The sequence below is a fragment of the Halichoerus grypus genome, chromosome 9 (assembly GCF_964656455.1).
Source record: "Halichoerus grypus chromosome 9, mHalGry1.hap1.1, whole genome shotgun sequence".
NCBI classification, from domain to species: domain Eukaryota; kingdom Metazoa; phylum Chordata; class Mammalia; order Carnivora; family Phocidae; genus Halichoerus; species Halichoerus grypus.
In genome coordinates this window covers 135,486,188-135,502,457 of record NC_135720.1, presented here as the reverse complement: position 1 = coordinate 135,502,457, position 16,270 = coordinate 135,486,188, and the positions used below count along the sequence as shown (strand labels likewise).

The following is a 16,270-nucleotide window of genomic DNA, read 5'->3' as shown; positions in this document are numbered from 1 at the left end:
GGCTTCATTTCCCTCCTTTTTCATCTAAGATTCTGTGGTTTATAATCTCAACCACTCTCTTACTAATCTTTTCCCCAGCTTTATTGAGATGTAATTGACGTAGAACATTGTATAAGTTTAAGGTGCATAACATGATGATTTGATACACATATATTGCAAAATGAGTACCACAAGAGAATTAACACCTCCATCACCTCACATAATTACCACTTTTCTGTGTGTAGTAAGAACATTTAAGATCTACTCTCAGTATTGTTAACTATAATCACCTTGCTGTATATTAGATCCTCAGAACTTACTCATTTTATAACTGAAAGTTTGTACCCGTTGACCAACATCTCCCCATTTCCCTCACCCCCAGTCCCTAGTACCTACCCTTCTACTCTCTGTGAGTTTCCATGAGATCAGCTTTTTTAGATTATACATATAAGTGAGATCATATAGTATTTGTTTTTTGTGCTAATCTTCAGGAACTTTCTTGCCCTGATATTTTTTTAATAAAGATTTCATTTATTTATTTGAGAGAGAGAGAATGAGAGAGAGAAAGCACATGAGAGGGGGGAGGGTCAGAGGGAGAAGCAGACTCCCCACCGAGCAGGGAGCCCGATGTGGGACTCGATCCAGGGACTCCAGGATCACAACCTGAGCCGAAGGCAGTCGCCTAACTAACTGAGCCACCCAGGCACCCTTACCCTCATATTTTTAATTACAACTACATTAACAAAATCTCAACCATAGATGAATTCAAGTATCCCACACTCAGTAATGCCTTATAAGTTGCTAAGTATTAACAGAGGAATTCAACCAGGCTGACTGGAACCATCAAAAATTCACATCAGTGAGTTCATTTGGCCCCTAAAATCTGTCCCTCACCCCAAACTGTCCCATTTTCCACTTCAATTTCAAAGTTTCTCAAGTATCTCCAATCAATCTTTCCTCCGTCACATTGTAGATGACCTCTTGGAAAATATAGAAAGCATCAAATAAGAACTCCCTCTGCTGCCCAAAAAAGCCATAACCATACTCATCTTTCATCCCCCTATCTAAGATCAATTCTTCCATCCATATTCCAGATTCTATCCTCTTTGGTTTAATCAAGAACATTTTATTATTTGGGGCGCCTGGGTGGCTCAGTCGTTAAGTGTCTGCCGTTGGCTCAGGTCATGATCCCAGGGTGCTGGGATCGAGCCCTACATCAGGCTCCCTACTCCGTGGGAAGCCTGCTTCTCCCTTTCCCACTCCCCTTGCTTGTGCCTCTTTTGCTATGTCTGTCAAATAAATAAATAAATCTAAAAAAAAAAAAAAAAAGAACATTTTATTATTAAATATGTCTTTCTTGTATGGTTCCCTTTTTTATTAGTCCCTTTCTATTAGATTCAACCACGTTCAAGAGTCTCCAGATTTTCAGAGTCTCCTTTGTACTTCTCACCTATTCTAACTAAACACACTCTCTCCTCCTTTCATGGAAAAGTTTTCCAAGGATTGTCAAGAATCAAAATTCCTATATCTTCATATCCCAAAATTCTTTATGCACTCCAATCTGGCTTCTCTCACATGCACCACTAAATTCCATCCAAATAATTGTATAAGGTATTCAGTTCAATGACTTCCATGGTATCAGTTCTAATGGACTCTTAATTTTTATTTTGTTTGACATCTCGAAACATACAACATTGTTATTCACATCCTCTGATGAAAACATCTTCTTTGCTTCCTTGACCTAACACTCTTCTAACTTGACTTCTTGGTCAATATACTTTGGTCTCCTTTCCTGGGTACTCCTCCTCTACACACTCTTTAAATAATGGACTTCCTTGACCAAATTTCCATGGGCTTTTTCTGATTGTGTCAGAGCTTACAGAAATACTTCAAAAAAGTCATTAAACACCACCAACAACAATAAAAACAAATAACAACAACAACAACAAACTCTCAAGAGGGGAGAGAATCTAATTGCTAGAAGTGCCACGTTATATCATTTTAAGTGTCCAGTTTTCAACAAAAAATTACTTGACAGCCGAAGACACAGAAAAGTATGGTCTACATAAAGGGAAAATGTAGTCAATAGAAACTGTTTCTGAGAAAACCCAACAGTGGACTTACTATACAAAGATTTTAAAACAGCTATTTTAGGTATGTCCAAATAAATGAAACAATGCCTAAATAATTCATGTAAAGTATGAGAACAATATCTTACAAAAAAAGAATGTCAATAAAAGAATGGAAATTCTCAAAAAGAACCAAATAGAAATTCAGGAGTTGAAAAGTATAGTAACTGAAATGAAAATTTCACTAGAGGGACCCAACAGTGTATTTGAGCATGCAGAAGAAAGAATAAGCAAATGTAAAGATAGGTCAGTTGAGATCATCCAGCCTAAAGAACACAAAGAGAAAATAAAGAAAATAAATGGAACCTCAAAGACCTGTGGGACACCAATTAAGCATACCAATACACATAATGGGAGTCACAAAAGGAGAGACAGAGGTAGAAAGAATATTTGAAGAAATAATGGCAGAAAACTTCCAAAATTTGATTTTTAAAAAAAAAGCTACATTTTTTTAAGATTTTATTTTTTATTTATTTTATTTTATTTACTATTTGAGTAAAAAAAAAATAATTTTATTTTTGAGTAAAATAATCTCTACACCCAATGTGGGGCTCGAACTCACAGCCCTGAGATCAAGAGTCGCACGCTCTACTGACTGAGCCAGCCAGGCACCCCTCTACATTTCTTTGAAAGCTTTAAAAAGCTTTCAAGATAAACTCAAAGAGATCCACACTACACATCATAATCAAACTGGCAGAAGTCAAAGACTTCTTGAAAGTAGCAAGAGAGATGTAACTCATCATGTGTGAAGGGTCCTCAGTAAGATTCAGTGAGTTCTCATCAGAAAACATAGAAAGCACCAGGATGGCTTATTCAAAATTCAGAGAGAAAGACTACCAGCCTGCCAAAAGGATAAAAGCCTATTATCCAAACTATCCTGTAAAAATAAAAGAGAAAGGAGGACATTTCTGGGTAAACAAAAACTGAAAGAATCTGTCACTAGCAGACATACCCTACAAGACATGCTGAAGTGAGTCCTTTAAGTTGAAATGAAAGGATACTGAATAGCAGCTCAAGTCCACATAAAGAAATGAAGATATAAAGAAATAAATGTAACTCCATAGATAAATGTAAAAGATAGCATGAATGTATTTTTTTGCTTGTAACTTTTTTCTCCTAACTTAAAAGACAACTGTATACAGCAATAATTAAAAATTTATATTGGTGGGTACAGAATGTATAAGGATATAATTTGTGTGACAACATTAGCCCCAAAAGGAAGGAGAAAATGGAATTACATAGAAACAAAGATTTTGGATATTCTTGTAATTATCTCTATTAATCGAGATTGTTATGAATTAAGATGTCAATTATAGTCTCTAATGCAACCATTAAAAATAACCCAAAAATAAATTTAAAAATAAATAGCAAAGTGGCAGACATAAGTCCTACTTTATCAGTATTACATTAAATGTAAGTGGACTAAACACTGTAATCAAAGTAGAGATGGTCGAAATGGATAAAAACAGAAAATATGAACTATATGTTGTCTACAAATCATACGTTTTTGATTCAACACACAAATACACAGGAAGTAAAAAGACGGGAAAAGTTAACTGTGAAAACCATAGCTGAAGAGAGTTGGAGTGGCTGTATTAGTATCAGACAAAACAGACTTGAAGATAAAAATTGTAACTAGAGACAAGGAAGGATATTTTATGATGATAAATGGATAAATCAATCAAGAAGATACAACAATTATAACAGGACACCAAAATACATGAAGTAAAACCTGAAAATTAAGGGGAGAAATACACAATTCAATAATAATGGTTGGAGACTTTGATACTTCCTTTTTAATAATGGATGGAACAACTAGACAGAAGATCAACAAGTATTTGAACAACACCATAAACCAACAATACCTAATATGTATCTATAGAACATGCCACCCAACAAGAGAAGTATACACATTCTTCTCAAGTACATGCGAAACAGTCACCAGAATGGACTATATGTTAGCCCATGAAACAAGTCTCAAAAATTTAAAGGGCTGAACTCATATGAAGTATGTTCTCGGGCCACAACGAAATGGAATTAGAAATAGAAGGAAACTTTGGAAAATGCACAAATATGTATTCATCATATTAGTAGAATAAAGGGTAAAAAGCCACAAGGCCCTTGATCTTGGGGTTGTGAGTCTGAGCCCCATGTTGGGCATAGAGATTACTTAATGAAAAAGCCACAAGATCATCTCAATATATGCAGAAAAATCACTGGATTCCAAAACCCTTATATGACAAAAACATTCAACAAACTAGGAATAGAAGGTAACTCCCTCAAACTAACAAAATGGAAAGCCCACAGTTAACATCACATTTAGGATAAAACTAAAAGCTTGAAAGATCAAGAACAAAACAAAGATGTCTACTCTTGTCACTTCTGTTCAACACTGTACTAGAGCTTCTAACCATGCTAATTAGGCAAGAAAATGAAAGGCATGAAAATTGAAAAGGAAAAGGAAAATTATATCTATTTGCAGATGACATACTCTTGTATACAGAAAATAAGTTACCACCTACAAACACACACACACAAAAAAAACTACTGAAACTAGTAAACAAGTTTAGCAAGTTTACAGGATACAAGGTCAATATACAAAATCAACTGTATATCTACATGTTAGCCATGAAAATTTGAAAATGAAAATTTTAAAAATCTATTTACAATGGCAAAAAAATAGTACTTAGGAACAGATTTAACAAAAGAAGTGCAAGATGTGTACACTGAAAACTACAAAACATCATTGAAATTAATTAAGGAGGATCTATAAAATGATATCCTGATTTCATTAACTTGAGGACTTAATATTTTAAGATAGTAGGTAACACTCCCCAACTCAAATCTACAGATTCAATACAATACTTATCAAAGCCCCAGCTGTTTTTGTACAAGTTGACAAGCATATCTTAAAATTCACTGAAAATGGAAGAGACCCAAAATAACCAAAAGAATCTTGAAAAAACAATCACAAAGTTAGAACACTCAAGATTATTGATTTGAAAACATACACAAAGCTATATTAATCAAGACTGCTTGGTATTGGCATAAAGATAAAATATACAGATCAATGCAATACAATGGAGTGTCCAGAAACAAACCCATGCACTTATGATCAGCTGGTTTTTAACAAGAATGCCAAGATAATTCAAAGGAGAAAGAATTAGTCTTACTATCTAACAGAGCTGGAACAACTGGATATCATATTAAAAGAATGAAGTTAGGCCCATCCTTCACACCACAGACCAAAATGAACTCAGAACGCATCAAAAACCTAACTGTAAAGGCTAAAACAATAAGTTGTAAGAGGAAAACATAGACATAAAACTTCACGACCTTGGGTCAATGGTTTCTTAGATATGGCACCAAATGCTTAGGCAAAAACCACAGGAAATTGTGCTTAAAATTTAAAATTGTTGTGTTTCCAATGACACTATCAAGAAAGTGAATGCAACCCACTGAGTAGGAAAAAATATGTGCAAATGATATAGCTGATAAGGGACTAATATCCAGAATACACAAAAACCCTTAAAACTCAATAAAAGGGAAATCTACTATTATGGGGGCCAAAATTTTGTATAGACACTTCTTTAAAAAAAAAGAAAAAGAAAAAACTATTTTAAAATGGCCAATAATCACATGAAAAGATGCTTAATATCATTAGTTATTAGGGAAATACAAATCAATACCTCAATGAGATATCACTTCACAGTCACTAGGATGGCTATAATTAAGACAGACAACATAACAAGTGTTAGGGAGGATGTGAAGGAATTGGATCCCTCATACACTGCCGGTGGGAATACAAAATGTTGCAGCCACTTTGGAAAACAGTTCAGCAGCATCTCAAAAATTTAAACATGGATTTACTATATGACCCAGCAATTCCACTCCTAGGTATATACCCAAGAGAACTGAAAACACACAAAAATTTGTACATGGATGTTCACAGCAGCATTATTCGTAATAGCCAAAAAGTGGAAAGATTCTAAATGTCCACCAGCTGATGAATGGATAAATAAACTGTGATATATACATCCAAAATACTATTCAGCCATAGAAGAAGTGAAACACTGCTGTAAGCTCTACCATGGATGAACCTTGAAAACATTATGCTAAGTGAAAGAAGCCAGGCACAAAAGGCCACATATTATACTGTTCCACTTATTTGAAGTTTCCAAACAGATAAATCCACAGAGACACAAAGTAGGTTAGTAGGTACTAGGCTGTAGGGATGGGAGAATGGACAATGGCTGCCAGTGGGTAATGTGTTTCTTTGTGGTGTGACCAAAATGTTCTAAAATTAGATTGTGGGCGCCTGGGTGGCTCAGTTGTTGAGCAACTGCCTTCGGCTCAGGTCATGATCCCAGGGTCCTGGGATCGAGTCCCATATCGGGCTCTCTGCTCCGCGGGAAGCCTGCTTCTCCCTCTCCCACTCCCCCTTGCTTGTGTTCCCTCTCTCACTGTGTCTCTCTCTGTCAAATAAATAAATAAAATATTTAAAAAAAATAAAAAATAAAATTAGATTGTGGTGATGGTTGCACACTCTGTGAATATACTAAAAACCACTGAAGTATACATTTTAAGTAGATGCATCTTTTGGTATGTGAAGTATATAGCTCAGTTAAAAGAAAAAAAAAGACTTCTGCCACTCAGTGATGCTCTCCTCTCCTAGGATTGTTTGAATTACTGTTCATCACATATTCATTCACCTACTACTTCTACTCTGGATGGGATAGGTTTCCCTTTGTCATTGAGATCAGGCTTGTCAGTGTGATTTGCTTAGGAATTTGCAATAGAATATCAGTGAACATGACACAAAGAATGGTTTACAATATGCTTGTATGACAGGGCTTGTCCTCTTGTCCCTGTCGTCATCATGAGGAGAACATGCTCCAACTAACCTGCTTGTCCAAGAAGGATGAGACTCACATGACACAGACCTGAGCATAATTTTCAAGTTGGTGCCAAGCCCAGACAAGCTCAGACTCAATCAGCTAAACCCTGTCTACCTACCTCAGAAAGAATAAATTACGTGGAGAGAATTATTTTATCTTAAACCACTGAGTTTTGCAGTGATTTGCTACCCCGTATGATGGCAACTGTTCATGGATATACTCCATATCTTTGCATAGCTTAATCTTGCACTCCATTCAGATCTTGAAACATGTGCTCCTGCTTTGAATCAATTTCTATCCCCTTAACTCTATTTTATATTTATCCATAATATTGGTCATAATCATACATGTATCTGTTTGTCATCTTCCCCACGAGAATGGAATTTTATGAGAGCAAAGACTTTATATTGTTCACTGCAGTCTGTCCAATACCTCTAACAGTGCCTTGCACATTGTTGCTGCTCAATAAACAATTGTTAAGTGAGAGAATATTGGGACCTCCTGCTTTTTTAACATTCTTCCCAATTATTCCCATTTCCAGATCATTAGACACTTAGTTTACTTATTTTTGCTATTAGAAATATCATTATGAAAATACCATGGTACATAAATCTTTCTCTATATCCCTGATTATTTTCTTAGAATGGCTAAATCAAAGGTCTTGAGCAAATTTGAGATTCTAAATGTATTTGAACAAACTTCTCTCACTAAAGTTAGCACAGACCTGTAGAAACAAATTTTCACCAATCTTTTGCTCAAACTTAATTTTATTTTTTTAATCAATAAGGAAGTTGAAAATGGTGCACCACTGGGCGCCTGGGTGGCTCAGTTGGTTAAGCAACTGCCTTCGGCTCAGGTCATGGTCCCAGAGTCCTGGGATCGAGTCCCACATCAGGCTCCCGGCTCGGTGGGACTGAATTTGAACACCAACTCAGCCTCTTCCTAACAGTATGATCTTGATCAAAGCTTTATCATCAGGAAGCTTCAATTTCTCATCTGTAAAATGTGAAGAATAACACCTACTATGTAGATAGATGTGAAGATTAAGGTAGCTCATATATGTCTAGTCAGTTAAGGTTCTGGTTTTAAACAACATTAACTCTGGGTAATTGAAGTGAAACAATGTATTGGAAAGATACTGAGACAGCTCACCAGATTATGGAAGAGGTGCAAAAACCATGGACAAAAACCATGGGCCCAGGGGTCAGTAGCAGGAGCCTTTCCATGGACTACCCAGCTGAGGTCCATCCATTATATGACTCAACTCCAGTAGGCTTTGTCCCTGGTCTCTACACGTAATACTTAAATTCCTAGTTGAGAGATATGGCCTAATCCAGATCAAATGCCCCCCCTCTATAATCAGAAAGTGGGGTTTGATTACAGAAAGGGTGGAAAGTATGTGAGGCACATAGCCCCTCCCAAATAATCAAGAAAGAGGGGAAGGGAAGGAAGGGAGAAAGAGAAAGGGAGAGAGAAGAGAAAGAAATGGAAGGAAAGGAAGAAGGAAGGGGTGGGGCAGGAGGGAGGCGAGCTACTCCCGTAAAGTGCTAAGCTCTGTATCTGCCCCTTTAGTAAATTCACAAAAATAGTAGCCATTCATATACTATGCAACATTTTTCTCTGGATTTTATACTTATATAAAAAAAAAAAGAGATTCCATTGAAGTCAGAATCTTGAATAAGTTTCTCATGGTAAGTTATCTTTTGCTCTTATTGAACTCATTCCCAAGAGAGCAAGCCCTTGAATCAAGCTGAAAATCTTCAGCTTTCTAAGGGCTTACTGCTTAGTAGTAACCATAAAGAAGCAGCAGGCCTCTTTCGTAGACTCTGTTGCCCTAGGATAGACTGTTCATGTTTAATTGTGTTCTTGAATAGTACAGAATCCTGAATGGAACAAGTATTTGAAGACAACCTTTCAGAAGATCCAGTATTTCAAAGCCAAAGTAGAAATGCCAGAATATGAAGCTTTCAAATTTATATAATACAACCAAGTTGGAAAATCCTCCAAAGATATTATCCTTGGACAGGACTCAACCTTTCCAAGACTTAATTCCCCATCCTTAAAATAGGCTTAATGGTATCTACCTCTCATGATTACTCTGAAGATTAAAACACGATGAAAATAAGATTTAAATTGTAAGTACCTTATAACAAAAATTCACTTTCCCTCTTTTCCCTGTGAGTCAATTGAAAGCACAATGAAGACCTCCATTGCCTGATTTTATGTACATATATAAGTATATAGCATATAATGAATGGAGTATAACAAAGGCCATAATTCAGTTATTTAAAAGGAGGCCTACAAACCACCCTGCCAGCATCCCAACACGATGTTATTCCTCACAGCAAGCCTGCAAGTTCCATCTTACAGACGAAAAAAGTAAAGCTCAGAAAAGTTTAAGCAAGGAGCATGTCAAAATTCAAACACAACTCTGACTCCAGAGCTCATGCTCTTTGCACTAAGCCACATTACCTCCTAAGAAGAGAAGATGATCCATAAAGAGATTATTCTAGGACTAGACAACACCATAGTCAACTGCTCAAGACTGTGATCTGTTCAGCCAGTGCTCTGAAAGGACATGAAGCACCAACAAGTTGTTTATGTATCTAACCTCAGCCCCTGGCTTGGTGCACAGGTGACATTCCGTATGGATGTGTGCAATAAATCTTGTCTGCAGTTTCATGGAGGGGAGATTCCAAATACCACTAAACAGTTCTAGAAAAAGGGTTTGAGGAAACCATCGAATTTTAGCTTGGTGAAATTCCTTCATCTTCCCTTCCCCATCCAAAATAAGAAAGAGGAAGAAAATGAAGAAAGAAGGCCCACCAAGCCCTATAAATCTGTTACCAAGAGTTTGCATGGGTGGTATCCTTTGACCTTTAATTTTTCGCTCTGATGGGTCACAGTATTTGAAGTCAACCTTTCAAAGAATCTGGTATTTCAAAGATGAAATGGACACTCTAGGTTGCCAAGTTTTAAAATACCGTAGACATCGAATTATTTGTATGATAGAAACATGGCAGAAAATCATTCAAAGAGATTGATCTTAAAGTATATGTGATTTGGATAAAGTCATAGCCCTAAGAGGTAGTTCCAACAGTTCTCTGAATTGGAGCTAAAGAAGTATATGGCATACATATCTATTTTATTTTAGCATTTGGAGATGAATTTTTTTTCAACCACACTTAAGGAATAGAGTATTAGATTCTTATAGGGAAAACCAAGAGGGCTTCAAAATGCACATAGCAACTCCTCTCTCTCCAAAGCACGCCATCCAGCTAGATTCTGAATGAGAGTGCGCTCCAACAGGACTGGCATCAACCCCACCCATCGCTGGAGGAGTCTGGTTATTAAATTATTTTTCAAAGACTCGTCTTCCCCCCCGTCTTCGGAGGCTGTACAGCTGGGAGCCATTAGCTGTAATCAGTGGGCAGCCAGCAGAAAGAGGAAGCAGTGGGGGAATGCTCTGTCTTTCTGAAGCAGCCATCTGGGCAGAGTGAATTTGGTTTGAAACCCTAGGGGGTGGAGGAAGTTATTGGGATCTTGTTATATTTGGACTTGACTTCAGATCCTAAACAAAAGGTCTTTTTTCACCCGAGCTTTGCTTTCTGGAAACCGGAGTCAAGAGGGAGCAGAAGTAAGCTAGTGGCCATCTCGCAGGACATTGTGGTCAATGCGACAAAGTCTGAATACAAAACCCAAACACTAGCTGGTCGGGAACCTATTTCTGGCTTGGAGTTTTGAAAGAAAGGAGGAACACATCCTACTGTGGGCAGTCTCTTTTTGTCTTCCCTGTCCAGGTTTGCAAAGAGAAACACACCTCTTCCACTCCCCACCCCCCCCACCAAAAAAATAGGATTATGCTTGTCTTTTAAGTTCTCCATACATATGACAAGATGTCACTTTTGACTTGTTTCAAAATAGAAGTACCGTATTTTTCATTTGATCCTCTCTCTCTTCTCTGAGGATGTTGGCAATATGTGTATTAAATGAAGAGCAAGAACGCACTTTGAGGCCAGAAACCTGGGTTGGATTCTGGTTCCACTACTTACCGACTGTGTGGCCTCCACAAGCTAGGTCAGCTCTGGACCTCTTCTCCCTCATCTGTAAAATAAGGGTAAAAAATAGATGTATCCTAAGGTTGCTAGAATTAGTGAAGCTGTGCACCAAATACCCAGCATACTCCCCAGAACACAGGAAGCATCCAACAATTGATGACTTATTCCTGTTTACATTATTTACAACCAAACTCTTAGTAAAGGTGGTAAAATTCACCAAATGATTTCACAGGATTTTGAGAGGGGAACTTACAGAGTGAGTTAAATATGGCTTATCCCTCCAAATCAGAAGCCCCTAACTTGGGGATCTATGGACCCAAACATCACTTGTAGATGTATTTTGGCCTCCTAGGATTTTCTTTTTTAAGATTTATTTTTATTTATTCATTTTAGAGAGAGAGAGAGCACCTGAGGGGCAGAGGGAGAGGGAGAGAGAATCTCAAGCAGACCCTGCGCTCAATCCCATGACCATGGGATCACAACCCAAGCCAAAAGCAAGAGTCAGACGCTCAACCAAATGCACCACCCAGGTGCCTCTAGGGTTTTCATTTTTTTTTTTTAATTTTTTTGAGCATCTTAAAATGCAGATTTCACACTAAAATATATTATTTCCAGCTTTCCTTGGAAAAGTGAAAATTTAGCCACCCCAGGCCAGCATTCCTAAATGGCACAAAGGGCTAGGACTGACTGGGTACTGTCTCCCTCAGATGTGCTCTCCTGTCTGCCACAGTCCCCTCCCTCCCAACTGTGGGATTCTGACCCTGCTACCCTGACTTACCTTTTCAGGCATTTGAATCTGGGGCACCTTTTCTAACCCTCTGCGCCTAAGTGCAGACGGTTGAAAGTAAGAGAAACATGAAGGTGCTTTCTGAAGAATGCTGAGTTCGTAGTTGTAGGTCATGAAGGAAAAAGAAAATCATCTTGAGTTAGGGGATTAGTAAGACATGGGGCACCAGACCCAGTGACTCCCCCAGGCACTTGGAGACTTGTCATTTAATTTCAACAAGTCTCAAGTTCCTGACACGTAAAAGGCAGCTAATATTTACTCTGACATTTCACAAGGTGGATACAAGGATCAACTAATGTAATGTATGTGAACAAACTGCAAAACGCTTTGTAGAAATGAAAGGTAGATTATCGAAGAGAATAGACACAATATTCACAGGAAGAAAGTAATTTACTAGACCATTTCTAACAGATCTTTCTGGAAAATCACACAACTAAAAGAGGTCTTTAAAATAACTTAATCTAGGGGCACCTGGATGGCTCAGTCAGTTAAGTGTCCAACTCTTGGTTTTGGCTCAGGTCATGCTCTCATGGTTGTGAGATCGAGCCCCGTGTCGGGGTCTACGTTGAGCATGAAGCCTGTTTGAGAGTCTCTCTCTCTCCTCTCCCTCTGCACTCCCCCACCCTCCCCTGCTTGCACACACACTCGCTCTTCCTCTATTTAAAAAATAAATAAATAAATAACTTAATCTAGCCCTCAATATTACAAATGAGCAATCTGAAACACAAGAAGCAGCTCTCAGGAAGCTTACAATTTTTTTTAAAAGTTTACAATATAGTGAAAAAGAAATATTTGGAAAAGGTGTTCACTGAAGAGATGTCTAGAACCAGATGAGCCTCTATTAAGTCCAGGGGTAGAAATATTCACCAGGAGCAAATGTTTTTTAAATAACTTAAACAGTTTCTGCCTTGGATTTCAAACTCTAAGGGTAATAGGCATTTCCTCACTCTGGAGAAAAGGATGGAACAGAACATATGTTAAAAAAACAGGCACAGAAGATGTCTCTCCCCTTGAGTGCTGAGTTCCATGGATGGGACAAGACAATATGCAGAAAAGAACTATGTGTCTTTCTAAAGAGGGAAAACTCAATCCAAACTCCAAGATTCATAGTTAGGACATCTGTCAGGAAGGCCCAGACCAGAATGACCCTCCCCAGGGTCCACTGGCAAGAAAGGCAAGTCTCTAAAGGAACTCACCAAGAAATAAGGGGTCAAGGGTCAAACCAAGGATCTAAGAGTTTGGTAAGTGTGAGGGGAGGCTGGAAACCCTTTCATGCCATTTTGGATCTTTCTAAAACCAGACACCAAGACAGGATTAGATATGCAAGAGATTTATTGTGTGAAACGGTCCTCAAGAGTAGAGGGGAGTTGGGGTGCCTGGGTGGCTCAGTCGTTAAGCATCTGCCTTCAGCTCAGGTCGTGATCCCAGGGTCCTGGGATCGAACCCCACATCGGGCTCCCTGCTCAGCAGAAAGCCTGCTTCTCCCTCTCCCATTCCCCCTGCTTGTATTCCTGCTCTCTGTCAAATAAATAAAATCTTAAAAAAAAAAAAAAAAAAAAAGAGTAGAGGGGAGGAACAAGAGGAGGTGAGGAGAGTGTCCAGACTAGGATGCAGTACTCACACTAGCAAAGGGAAGGAGAGAAGCAAGCAGGTGTAAGTCCTGAGGACTTGGGAGAAAATCTGGAATCGTGAGTTGGGACTGGGTCAGGAGCTTTATCCAGAAGGAAGTGGGAGGTATCAAGGCTTTGAAGGAGGGGTGATGCCATTAAAACCATTGGGAAGAGCACTGTGACCAGAGCCCCGTGCCTGGTGATTTGAAGGCAGAGAAACAGACCTGCGGGTTATGGAATTAGCTTAGGCAAACTAACAAAAGGACGGAAATGATTATAATACTAAATATGGAAGAGTTGAGTGTTAGGGAAATAGAGAATAAGCAAATTCCCATCACAGAGATGGTTTCCAGAAAGAGGGACTCCAGAGACAGGATGGAAATACAGATAAGAAACCAGTGTAAGCAGCTTTTATCTTAAGGATTCTATATTTGGACTAATCCTGCAGCAAATGAGGTTAAGAAATGTTTATGTTAGAAGATTTGCATGTAGAGCACTGTTTTCCTCTTCTCGGTTTCAGGGCACCCAGACAGAAGAAATTAAGTGTAATTAAATATAAAAAGTATCAATTAGCACTGATTTGCCCATCCTCCGAGAGAAATGGCCAGTTGGGACTGAGTGATCTAATCCTCAATCAAGCCTCCGAAGGAGTCAGAAAGCAGACATCCATCTAATCCCAATGGGAAGATATCACAGGAAAGTCAAGGGTCCCTGATAAGCAAACAGGATTCCCCCCGGCCCAGGGCATTATGATGGTTAAAGTAATAACATTTGATGTCCTGTTAAATTATGCCCACAAATCTGAGAGCCTGGGGTGAAGTCCTGAATGATGTTTCACTCCCACCTATCACTGAATATTCAAAATCTTTCCACATCCGAAAAGAATAAGCCTGATAATCTGACAGAATAAACACATTTAGCAACAAGTCCCACTTTTGTTAGTTTTTACCAAGTAGATTCCAACAGTCACTTCCCCATTCTCAAGGTGACTTCACATCGCAGTGCTGAATGGCATGTTCCTAGCTTGCAACGTTCTGTTCCTTCTGCAGTCACCTATACCAGCTCCCCCCCAATAGCTTTGTGATTCTGCTGGCCCATTTCTCGGCTCTCCTTGTTCAAGGAGAATCACATTTGTGCACCACCAGTCAGTGGTTTTAGGGCCTTTTCTGGTTGACGTAGTTTTCCTCCATTTTCCCCTGTCCTTAGTATCCACCTTACCACCCCCAACAATATATACTCATCCTTTGGGGGATGTTCTGAATATAGGGCAGATGCTCTACCAAAGAGTTATTATATCGAGTTTAACAACATACAATAATTAAGGCAGCTGTTTATATAGTAATGCGGCATACCCAAACCTTACCCACTCAGCCCCAAATCCTGAGCGCATCTGATTTTACTCAGGTGCCTAGCTACCTCCAGTCTGAATGACCCCCGCCCCCATTCTTCTGGGATAAGTCCTGCTTTAGTAGATAAAACAAAGGTTCCAGGCCACACACACAGCAGGAGATCTAGAGCGTCCCTCAGATCTAGATCTGGCCCTGCCTCCCTAGAGTCAGTCCACTCCACAGCCTGCCATCCCTGCTCCTCCATTCCCAGTATCTGTGACAGGTAGACCGCCCCCCCAGTCATATCCCCCCTCAACACACACTGGACACCGTAGTTTTCCCACATTTCCTGAAACGTCTCTAACAAGAGCATGCGTGTAGAATTCTGCTAACAGCTGGAGTGTAATGGACAACAGCCCAGAGCAGGAAAGGGCTTCCTTTCAGTACCAGACAAAGGTAGACATGTATTGGCCATTCTTGACTAAAGTAAATTTTTCAGGAGCCATATTCCAGCACAGACCACACCCAGCTTCCCTCCACGTTCTTGGGAGCTCCGGCTGACACTACCCACCTCACTTCATTCCCTCCCCATTCACAGACCCTAGCCCCCTCAGTTTTACTCTATTATGCAGAACAAGAAGGCACTGTCTTTGTCCCCTCTGACTCCTCCTCAATGTGCCTAGGAAGTCTTGTTTTTCTCAACCAAAGGGCTTATCATCAGGGCTTTTTCAAAGGCAATGGAATTATTCCCATGGGAATAATCTGTCATTGCCTTAGAAGATAAAAATAGTAGCAACTTTTTCATTTCGTAGTAATTTTTCTGTTCGCTTTTTAATGGCGAAACATGTATGAAGTCTTTTAATTAGGGCACAGGTCCCCAAAATTCACATTGTGATGTCCTGAAGATGCTCTCCTGTAGGCCTGAGGGGTGCGGGACCCAGCCGTAGTCAAGGGCCATGCTAGCTGTGGGCTGACTCCACTCTGAAATCCATCCACAAGACTACCAACACCAGTGATCTATCCAAGGCAGAGGAAATTTATTTTATTCCTTTGCCAAGCCATCTTTTATTACCACCACCCCCCCCCGTCCCCCGCCAGTGATACCCTATTCAAACCCTCAGCCAGGCAGAACATCCTCCTTGTCCTCCTGTGGTGGCCATGCTGTCCAAGCAACCCCCAGACACCATTCCTCTAATTCTGCCACAGCACCTGGCCGTGAGCTTGCTGGTTGCACCAGTGTGACCTCCATGTGCCACATGAAAGTTCTTGAAAGCTCCCTTTCCAGAGGACTCTCCGGGCTGACCCCTGCCATGTGAACTTAGGAGCTCTCATCTTCTAACTTTACCTACTTCTCTGTCAGTTTCCATCTCTCCTCACCTGCAGCCCTGTATTCATTTCCTGAGGCTGCCATAACGCAGAACCACAAACATGGTGGCTTAAAACAACAGGAATTTATTCCCTCACAGTTCTGGAAGCCAGAG

General features: G+C 39.5%; 1 long non-coding RNA gene across 1 annotated transcript in view; it reads right to left on the bottom strand.

The window, feature by feature from the left end:
- Positions 1-16,270, bottom strand: part of LOC144379117 (uncharacterized) — a 420,220-nt gene that overhangs the window by 346,728 nt on the left and 57,222 nt on the right. The window contains exon 3 of the long non-coding RNA XR_013441422.1: positions 11,059-11,110. This is a non-coding gene — a long non-coding RNA (uncharacterized LOC144379117). The remainder of the gene's footprint in view (positions 1-11,058; positions 11,111-16,270) is intronic.